Raw genomic sequence first — 9573 nt, forward strand, 5'->3', positions numbered from 1 at the left:
GGGGAGCAATGGCGCACAGCTGCAGTGCGGTGCGCTACCTTAATGAAGACCGGAGTCTTCAGCCGCCGATTTTCTCCTCGGAATCTTCCGTCTTCTGGCTCTGCAAGGGGGACGGCGGCGCGGCTCCGGACGACCGAGGCTGGGCCTGTGTTCGATCCCTCTGGAGCTAATGGTGTCCAGTAGCCTAGTAGCCCAAGCTAGCTGCAAGCAGGTAGGTTCGCTTCTCTCCCCTAAGTCCCTCGTAGCAGTGAGTCTGTTGCCAGCAGATCTCACTGAAAATAAAAAACCTAACAAATACTTTCTTTACTAAGAGCTCAGGAGAGCCCCTAGTGTGCAACCAGCTCGAGCCGGGCACAGATTCTAACTGAGGTCTGGAGGAGAGGCATAGAGGGAGGAGCCAGTGCACACCAGATAGTACCTAATCTTTCTTTTAGAGTGCCCAGTCTCCTGCGGAGCCCGTCTATTCCCCATGGTCCTTACGGAGTACCCAGCATCCACTAGGACGTCAGAGAAATTTGGAAATGTTCTGGTTAGTCTATCACCAAAAGACTTTTAGGAGGATGTAGACACTATGGCTCTACATCCAATTCCTAACCAACCAGCACAAGTGAAGCTTGTTTTAATGAGACCTCAATGGGTCATAATTGACCGGACCATTCGTTATCAGGAGTATGTATCCTAACAAACATATATGCACATGAGGGGGTGCCTATTAGATTCCCCCGTGATTTGGAAATAATCAGTTTAGCTGATTTTTGATTCGAATATCTAGAAGAAGAAAGAAGACAGAGGAGAAAATGGAAAAAAAGAAGAAAAAAAGAAAGAAAGAGAAAAGTGGTGATCCTGCTGTTGGCATCTGGTCGAAATGGGTCGTTAATTACAACACCGGGTATTCTCTGGGGGTCCCCCTCACAGATACTGACCCAGCCCACCACCGTTTTGCTTCCAAGATCGGACGAGATCGGGCTCTGTCGGTGGGGTATGGTAGTAACTGTTAGACGCAATTTACTCGACTCGCCAATGAGAGTGCACCTATTTAAAGAATTAGGAGGAAAGGCAAAATGCGGATCTGCTGCCTATGTTAGACGCAGGATTTAACCTGTGAATCATAGATGAGAGTCCGCTGATATAAGAAAAATTAAGAGTAAGAGCAAAAGGTAAGCATTACGGACATTATATTGTATCACTGAGCAGGTCACGGAATACAGGTATAATGAAATCAAGTCTAATGTCGTTATAAGTTGTTAAGTAAATGTTGTCAAATAGTTTGATAATTTAGACACACATTAGAGAATCCCTGCTATGGGCTAAGTCAGGCTGGAACGGCTATAACATGTGCCACATTTGCACCGATTGTTCTCATTTATGAAATATCATAAGAAATACAGTCAAGTATGTAGGGCTGTAATACTGGGGAGGCCAGCCAATAGGAAGGGGTGTGCCTAAACAACAAAGTTGTTGCCTGCTCCCAGTTGTCTCTAGGATAGTGGGAAATGCAAAGAGGAAATGCAGATATGCAAAAAAAGATACAGCTTTTATATCATGTCTGTAAAAAAATAAGAATTTACTCGCAGGTAATTCTATTTCTCGTAGTCCGTAGTGGATGCTATGTACTCCGTAAGGACCATGGAGAATAGACGGGCTCCGCAGGAGACTGGGCACTCTAAAAGAAAGATTAGGTACTATCTGGTGTGCACTGGCTCCTCCCTCTATGCCCCTCCTCCAGACCTCAGTTAAGGAAACTGTGCCCGGAAGAGCTGACACTACAAGGAAAGGATTTGGAATCCAGGGTAAGACTCATACCAGCCACACCAATCACACCGTACAACTTGTGATAACTATACCCAGTTAACAGTATGAACAACAAATGAGCCTCATGAACAGATGGCTCATAACAAAACCCTTTAGTTAAGCAATAACTATATACAAGTATTGCAGAGAGTCCGCACTTGGGACGGGCTCCCAGCATCCACTACGGACTACGAGAAATAGAATTACCGGTGAGTAAATTCTTATTTTCTCTGATGTCCTAGTGGATGCTGGGTACTCCGTAAGGACCATGGGGATTATACCAAAGCTCCCAAACGGGCGGGAGAGTGCGGATGACTCTGCAGCACCGCATGAGCAAACTCAAGGTTCTCCCCAGCCAGGGTATCAAACTTGTAGAATTTTGCAAACGTGTTTGACCCCGACCAGGTAGCAGCTCGGCAAAGTTGTAATGCCGAGACCCCTTGGGCAGCCGCCCAAGAAGAGCCCCCTTCCTCGTGGAATGGGCTTTTACTGATTTAGGATGCGGCAGTCCCGCCGCAGAATGTGCAAGTTGAATCGTGCTACAGATCCAGCGAGCAATAGTCTGCTTAGAAGCAGGAGCACCCAGTTTGTTGGGTGCATGCAGGATAACAGCGAGTCAGTATTTCTGACTCTAGCCGTCCTGGAAACATAGATTTTCAGGGCCCGGACTACATCCAGCAACTTTGAGGCCTCCAAGTCCCGAGTAGCCGCAGGCACCACAATAGGTTGGTTCAAATGAAACGCTGATACCACCTTAGGGAGAAATTGGGGACGAATACTCAATTCTGCCCTGTCCCTATGGAAGATCAGATAAGGGCTTTCACATGACAAAGCCGTCAATTCTGACACACGCCTAGCCGAAGCCAAGCCCAAATATATATGACCACTTTCCACGTGAGATACTTCAACTCCACGTTCTGAAGTGGCTCAAAACAATGTGATTTTAGGAAAACCAACACTACGTTGAGATCCCAAGGTGCCACTGGAGGCACAAAAGGGGGCTGAATATGCAGCACTCCCTTAACAACGTCTGAACTTCAGGCAGCGTCTTTCCAAGCCTTTAACAGCGTAGGAATCACTTCATCTGGAACGCCCTTTTCCGTTAGGATCCGGCGTTCAACCGCAAAGCCTTCAAACGCAGCCGCGGTAAGTCATGGAACAGACAGGGCCCCTGCAGTAACAGGTCCTGTCTGAGAGACAGAGGCCATGGGTCCTCCGAGATCATTTCTTGTAGTTCTGGGTACCAAGTTCTTCTTGGCCAATCCGGAACTACGAGTATAGTTCTTACTCCTCTCTTACTTACTATCCTCAGTACCTTGGGTATGAGAGGAAGAGGAGGGAACACATAAACCTACTGGTACACCCACGGTGTCACTAGTGCGTCCACAGCTATCGCCTCAGGGTCTCTTGACCTGGCGCAATACTTTTTTAGCTTTTTGTTGAGGCGGGACGCCATCATGTCCACCTGTGGCCGTTCCCAACGGTTCACAATCTGCGTGAAGACTTCTGGATGAAGTCCCCACTCTCCCGGGTGGAGGTCGTGCCTGCTGAGGAAGTCTGCTTCCTAGTTTTCCACACCCGGAATGAACACTGCTGACAGTGTTAGCACGTGATACTCCGCCCATCGGAGAATCCTTGTGGCTTCTGCCAACGCCATCCTGCTTCTTGTGCTGCCTTGTCGGTTTATATGGGCGACAGCCGTGATGTTGTCTGACTGAATCAGCACCGGCTGGTTTTGAAGCAGGGGTTCTGCTTGCCTTAGGGCATTGTAACTGGCCCTTAGGTCCAGAATATTTATGTGTAGGGAAGTCTCCTGACTCGACCATTGTCCTCGGAAATTTCTTCCCTGAGTGACTGCTCCCCAACCTCGGAGGCTTGCATCCGTGGACACCAGGACCCAGTCCTGAATGCCGAATCTGCGGCCCTCAAGAAGATGAGCACTCTGCAGCAACCACAGCAGAGACACCCTGGCCCCCGGGGACAGGGTGATCAGCCGATGCATCTGAAGATGCGATCCTCACTTGTCTAACAGGTCCCACTGAAAGTTCCTTGCATGGAACCTGCCGAAGGGAATTGCTTCGTAAGAAGCTACCATCTTTCCCAGGACTCGCGTGCAATGATGCACCGACACCTGTTTTGGTTTTTAGGAGGTCTCTGACCAGAGATGACAACTCCTTGGCCTTCTCCTCCGGGAGAAACACCTTCTTCTGTTCTGTGTCCAGAAACATGCCCAATATCAGCAGACGCGTCATAGGAACCTGCTGCGACTTTGGGATATTCAGAATCCAGCCGTGCTGTTGTAGCACTTCCTGAGATAGTGCTACTCCGATCAACGACTGCTCCTTGGACCTCGCCTTTATAAGGAGATCGTCCAAGTACGGGATAATCATAACTCCCTTCTTTCGAAGGAGTATCATCATTTTGGCCATTACCTTGGAATACACCCTCGGTGCCGTGGACAGACCAAACGGCAACGTCTGGAATTGGTAATGTCAGTTCTGTACCACAACCTTGAGGTACTCCTGGTGAGGTGGGTAAATGGGGACATGTAGGTAAGCATCCATGATGTACAGTGATACCATGTAATCCCCCTCTTCCAGGCTTGCAATAACCGCCCTGAGCGATTCCATTTTGAACTTGAACTTCCTTATATAAATGTTCAAGGATTTCAAATTTAGAATGGGTCTCACCGAACCGTCTGGTTTCGGTACCACAAACATTGTGGAATAGTAACCCCGTCCCTGTTGAAGGAGGGGAACTTTTATTTTCACCTGCTGGAGGTACAGCTTGTGAATTGCCGCCAGTACTACCTCCCAGTCCTGGGGAGTAGCTGGCAAGGCTGATTTGAGGTAACGGCGAGGGGGAGACGCCTCGAATTCCAGCTTGTATCCCTGAGATACCACTTGTAGAACCCAGAGATCCACCTGTGAGCGAACCCACTGGTCGCTGAAGTTCCGGAGACGCGCCCCCACCGCACCTGGCTCCATCTGTGGAGCCCCAGCGTTATGCGGTGGACTTAGTAGAAGCAGGGGAGGATTTTTGTTCCTGGGAACTGGCTGTCTGGTGCAGCTTTTCCCTCTCCCCCTGCCTCTGGGCAGAAAGGAAGCACCTTTGATCCGCTTGCCTTTCTGAGGCCGAAAGGACTGTACCTGATAGTACGGTGCTTTCTTAGGTTGTGAGGGAGCCTGAGGTAAAAATATCGATTTCCCAGCTGTTGCTGTGGATACGAGGTCCGAGAGACCATCCCCAAACAATTCCTCACCCTTATAAGGCAAAACCTCCATGTGCCTTTTAGAATCAGCATCACCTGTCCACTGCCGGGTCCATAATTCCCTCCTGGCAGAAATGGACATTGCATTAATTCTAGATGCCAGCTGGCAAATATCCCTCTGTGCATCCCTCATATATAAGACGACGTCTTTAATATGCTCTATGGTTAGCAAAATAGTATCCCTGTCGAGGGTATCAATATTATCTGACAGGGTATCAGACCACGCTGCAGCAGCACTACACATCCATGCTGAAGCAATTGCAGGTCTCAGTATAGTACCTGAGTGTGTATATACAGACTTCAGGATAGCCTCCTGCTTTCTATCAGCAGGCTCCTTCAAGGCGGCCGTATCCTGAGACGGCAGTGCCACCTTTTTTGACAAGCGTGTGAGCGCCTTATCCACCCTAGGAGATATCTCCCAATGTGACCTATCCTCTGGCGGGAAAGGGTACGCCATCAGTAACTTTTTAGAAATTACCAGTTTCTTATCGGGGGAACCCCACGCTTCTTCACACACTTCATTCAACTCATCTGATGGGGGGAAAAAACACTGGTTGCTTTTTCTCCCCAAACATAATACCCTTTTTAGTGGTACCTGGGTTAATGTCAGAAATGTGTAACACATTTTTCATTGCCGTAATCATGCAAGGGATGCCCCTTGTGGATTGTGTATAGTTCTCATCCTCGTCGACACTGGAGTCAGACTCCGTGTCGACATCTGTGTCTGCCATCTGAGGTAGCGGGCGTTTGTGAGCCCCTGATGGTTTTTGAGACGCCTGGGCAGGCACGGGCTGAGAAGCCGGCTGTCCCACGGCTGTTACATCATTCAGCCTTTTATGTAAGGAGTTGACACTGTCGGTTAATACCTTCCACATATCCATCCACTCTGGTGTCGACCCCGCAGGGGGTGACATCACACTTATCGGCACCTGCTCCGCCTCCACATAAGCCTCCTCATCAAACATGTCGACACAGCCGTACCGACACACCGCACACACACAGGGAATGCTCTGACTGAGGACAGGACCCCACAAAGTCCTTTGGGGAGACAGAGAGAGAGTATGCCAGCACACACCACAGCGCTATATAAACAGGGATTTACACTATTACAGAAAGTGATTTTCCCTATAGCAGCTATACAATACAGTTTTGCGCCTAAATTTAGTGCCCCCCCTCTCTTTTTTACCCTTTGAGCCTGGAAACTGCAGGGGAGAGCCTGGGGAGCTGTCTTCCAGCGGAGCTGTGAAGAGGAAATGGCGCCAGTGTGCTGAGGGAGATAGCCCCGCCCCCTTCTCGGCGGGCTTATCCCGCTCTTTATATTTATATTATGACGGGGGATTTTTGCACATATATAGTTTATTAGACTATATTATGTGCTGTTCGCCATGTAAGGTACTCTAATTGCAGCCCAGGGCGCCCCCCCAGCGCCCTGCACCCATCAGTGACCGGAGTATGTGGTGTGCATAGGGGGCAATGGCGCACAGCTGCAGTGCTGTGCGCTACCTTAATGAAGACCGGAGTCTTCAGCCGCCGATTTCCAGGACGTTCTTCTTGCTTCTGGCTCTGCAAGGGGGACGGCGGCGCGGCTCCGGGACCGGACGACCGAGGCTGGGCCTGTGTTCGATCCCTCTGGAGCTAATGGTGTCCAGTAGCCTAGAAGCCCAAGCTAGCTGCAAGCAGGTAGGTTCGCTTCTCTCCCCTAAGTCCCTCGTAGCAGTGAGTCTGTTGCCAGCAGATCTCACTGAAAATAAAAAACCTAATAATTACTTTCTTTAATAGAAGCTCAGGAGAGCCCCTAGTGTGCAACCAGCTCGAGCCGGGCACAGATTCTAACTGAGGTCTGGAGGAGGGGCATAGAGGGAGGAGCCAGTGCACACCAGATAGTACCTAATCTTTCTTTTAGAGTGCCCAGTCTCCTGCGGAGCCCGTCTATTCCCCATGGTCCTTACGGAGTACCCAGCATCCACTAGGACGTCAGAGAAACAAAGAATAATAATAACACTCTGTCAATCGGATAAATGAATTTTAGTGCTACTAATTGTTTCCAGAAAGTTTTAAAGAAATTAGAAAAAAATGTGCACAAAGAAAAAGATCTCTTGGTTTAGGAAATATATGAAGAGATACAAAAATTACCAATCCCTGCCCAGGTCCCTGGGTCAGTCTAAAGTTAGGAAAATCTGCATCATAGTCCTAAAGTCCTTAGTCAAGAGAGGAAAACGCGTTTCACCCATCATGCGGGCTTGTTCACTTCCAATGCTGCTAGTAGTAGTGATAAGTTTGGTTTAAATACCAGTTACAGGTAGCCCAGCCAATCACTGGGGTCCAGAGTTACCTGCCTGATTGGTTTCAGGTAGTCGGCTGTAATCAGCGGAGGTGACGTCCATCCACTGATTGTTAAAGGGGAAAGCAGGATCCATATGTGCGGTAGCAGGTAAATGCATCTGGGCTCATGGTCACTGTGCCTTTTGGCTATCCGTAGCTATATCACTGGTGCCCCGTCACGTTTCCCCGGCAACCTGGGCAGAGAGGATACACACCATCGGGTTGATGCCTGGGCGTCCCGTTGCTAGGCATCATCACGTCTCCTCGGCGTCATCTAGTGACCTCATAATGTCTCCCCGGCATTCGGGCAGAGACGGTACGTCACATCCGGTGGCGCCCGAGCGTCTCGTTGCCCAGCAACTGGTTTGATGGAAATGATCGTGTATATGTGGGGGCAGGTGAATGTAAGGCACTCGAATGTGCAGTGCCCCATCGCCATAATTAAAATGTTCTATTGGATGTACCAACAGAAAAGAAAAAGGAACAAATGGGGGAAAAAGGGGGGGGGGGGGGGGGGGGGAAGGAGAAGGAAGGTGGGGAAAGAAAGAGATGGGGAAAGCTACGGATAGCCAAAAGGCACAGTGATCCTGAAACCAATCAGGAAGGTAACTCTGGACCCCAGTGATTGGCTGGGCTACCTGTAACTGGTATTTAAACCAAACTTATCACTACTACTAACAGCATTGGAAGTGAACAAGCCCGCAGGACGGGTGAAACGCGTTTTCCTCTCTTGACTAAGGACTTTAGGACTATGATGCAGATTTTCCTAACTTTAGACTGACCCAGGGACCTGGGCAGGGATTGGTAATTTTTGTATCTCTTCATATATTTCCTAAACCAAGAGATCTTTTTCTTTGTGCACATTTTTTTCTAATTTCTTTAAAACTTTCTGGAAACAATTAGTAGCACTAAAATTCATTTATCCGATTGACAGAGTGTTATTATTATTATTCTTTGTTTTTTACAGACATGATATAAAAGCTGTATCTTTTTTTGCATATCTGCATTTCCTCTTTGCATTTCCCACTATCCTAGAGACAACTGGGAGCAGGCAACAACTTTGTTGTTTAGGCACACCCCTTCTTATTGGCTGGCCTCCCCAGTATTACAGCCCTACATACTTGACTGTATTTCTTATGATATTTCATAAATGAGAACAATCGGTGCAAATGTGGCACATGTTATAGCCGTTCCAGCCTGACTTAGCCCATAGCAGGGATTCTCTAATGTGTGTCTAAATTATCAAACTATTTGACAACATTTACTTAACAACTTATAACGACATTAGACTTGATTTCATTATACCTGTATTCCGTGACCTGCTCAGTGATACAATATAATGTCCGTAATGCTTACCTTTTGCTCTTACTCTTAATTTTTCTTATATCAGCGGACTCTCATCTATGATTCACAGGTTAAATCCTGCGTCTAACGTAGACAGCATATCCGCATTTTGCCTTTCCTCCTAATTCTTTAAATAGGTGCACTCTCATTGGCGAGTCGAGTAAATTGCGTCTAACAGTTACTACCATACCCCACCGACAGAGCCCGATCTCGTCCGATCTTGGAAGCAAAACGGTGGTGGGCTGGGTCAGTATCTGTGAGGGGGACCCCCAGAGAATACCCGGTGTTGTAATTAACGACCCATTTCGACCAGATGCCAACAGCAGGATCACCACTTTTCTCTTTCTTTTTTCTTTCTTCTTTTTTTCCATTTTCTCCTCTGTCTTCTTTCTTCTTCTAGATATTCGAATCAAAAATCAGCTAAACTGATTACTTCCAAATCACGGGGGAATCTAATAGGCACCCCCTCATGTGCAAATATGTTTGTTAGGATACATACTCCTGATAACGAATGGTCCGGTCAGTTATGACCCATTGAGGTCTCATTAAAACAAGCTTCGCTTGTGCTGGTTGGTTAGGAATTGGATGTAGAGCCATAGTGTCTACATCCTCCTACAAGTCTTTTGGTGATAGACTAACCAGAACATTTCCCAAAAAAATTGTGATAATAACCCATTTGGGTTTCTTATTCATTTCTGATTATACGAGTACATTTATTGGTATAAGTATAATTCTATATGGTGGAGTATGAGAGTGAGGATTCATTTTAAAGTGATTTAATAAAAGTTATGTTTTAATTATTAGTCATATAACATAAATAAGAGTGCACCCACACAAGAGTCTTC

At 47.6% G+C, this 9573-nt stretch overlaps 2 pseudogenes; one reads left to right on the forward strand and one right to left on the reverse strand.

Moving 5' to 3' along the window:
• Nucleotides 1-874: 874 nt before the first annotated feature.
• Nucleotides 875-993, reverse strand: LOC134937728 (5S ribosomal RNA; annotated as a pseudogene).
• A 7911-nt stretch (nt 994-8904) lies between these two features.
• Nucleotides 8905-9023, forward strand: LOC134937730 (5S ribosomal RNA; annotated as a pseudogene).
• The last annotated feature ends 550 nt before the right edge of the window (nt 9024-9573 follow it).

Source organism: Pseudophryne corroboree, chromosome 6 (assembly GCF_028390025.1).
Source record: "Pseudophryne corroboree isolate aPseCor3 chromosome 6, aPseCor3.hap2, whole genome shotgun sequence".
Classification (NCBI taxonomy): domain Eukaryota; kingdom Metazoa; phylum Chordata; class Amphibia; order Anura; family Myobatrachidae; genus Pseudophryne; species Pseudophryne corroboree.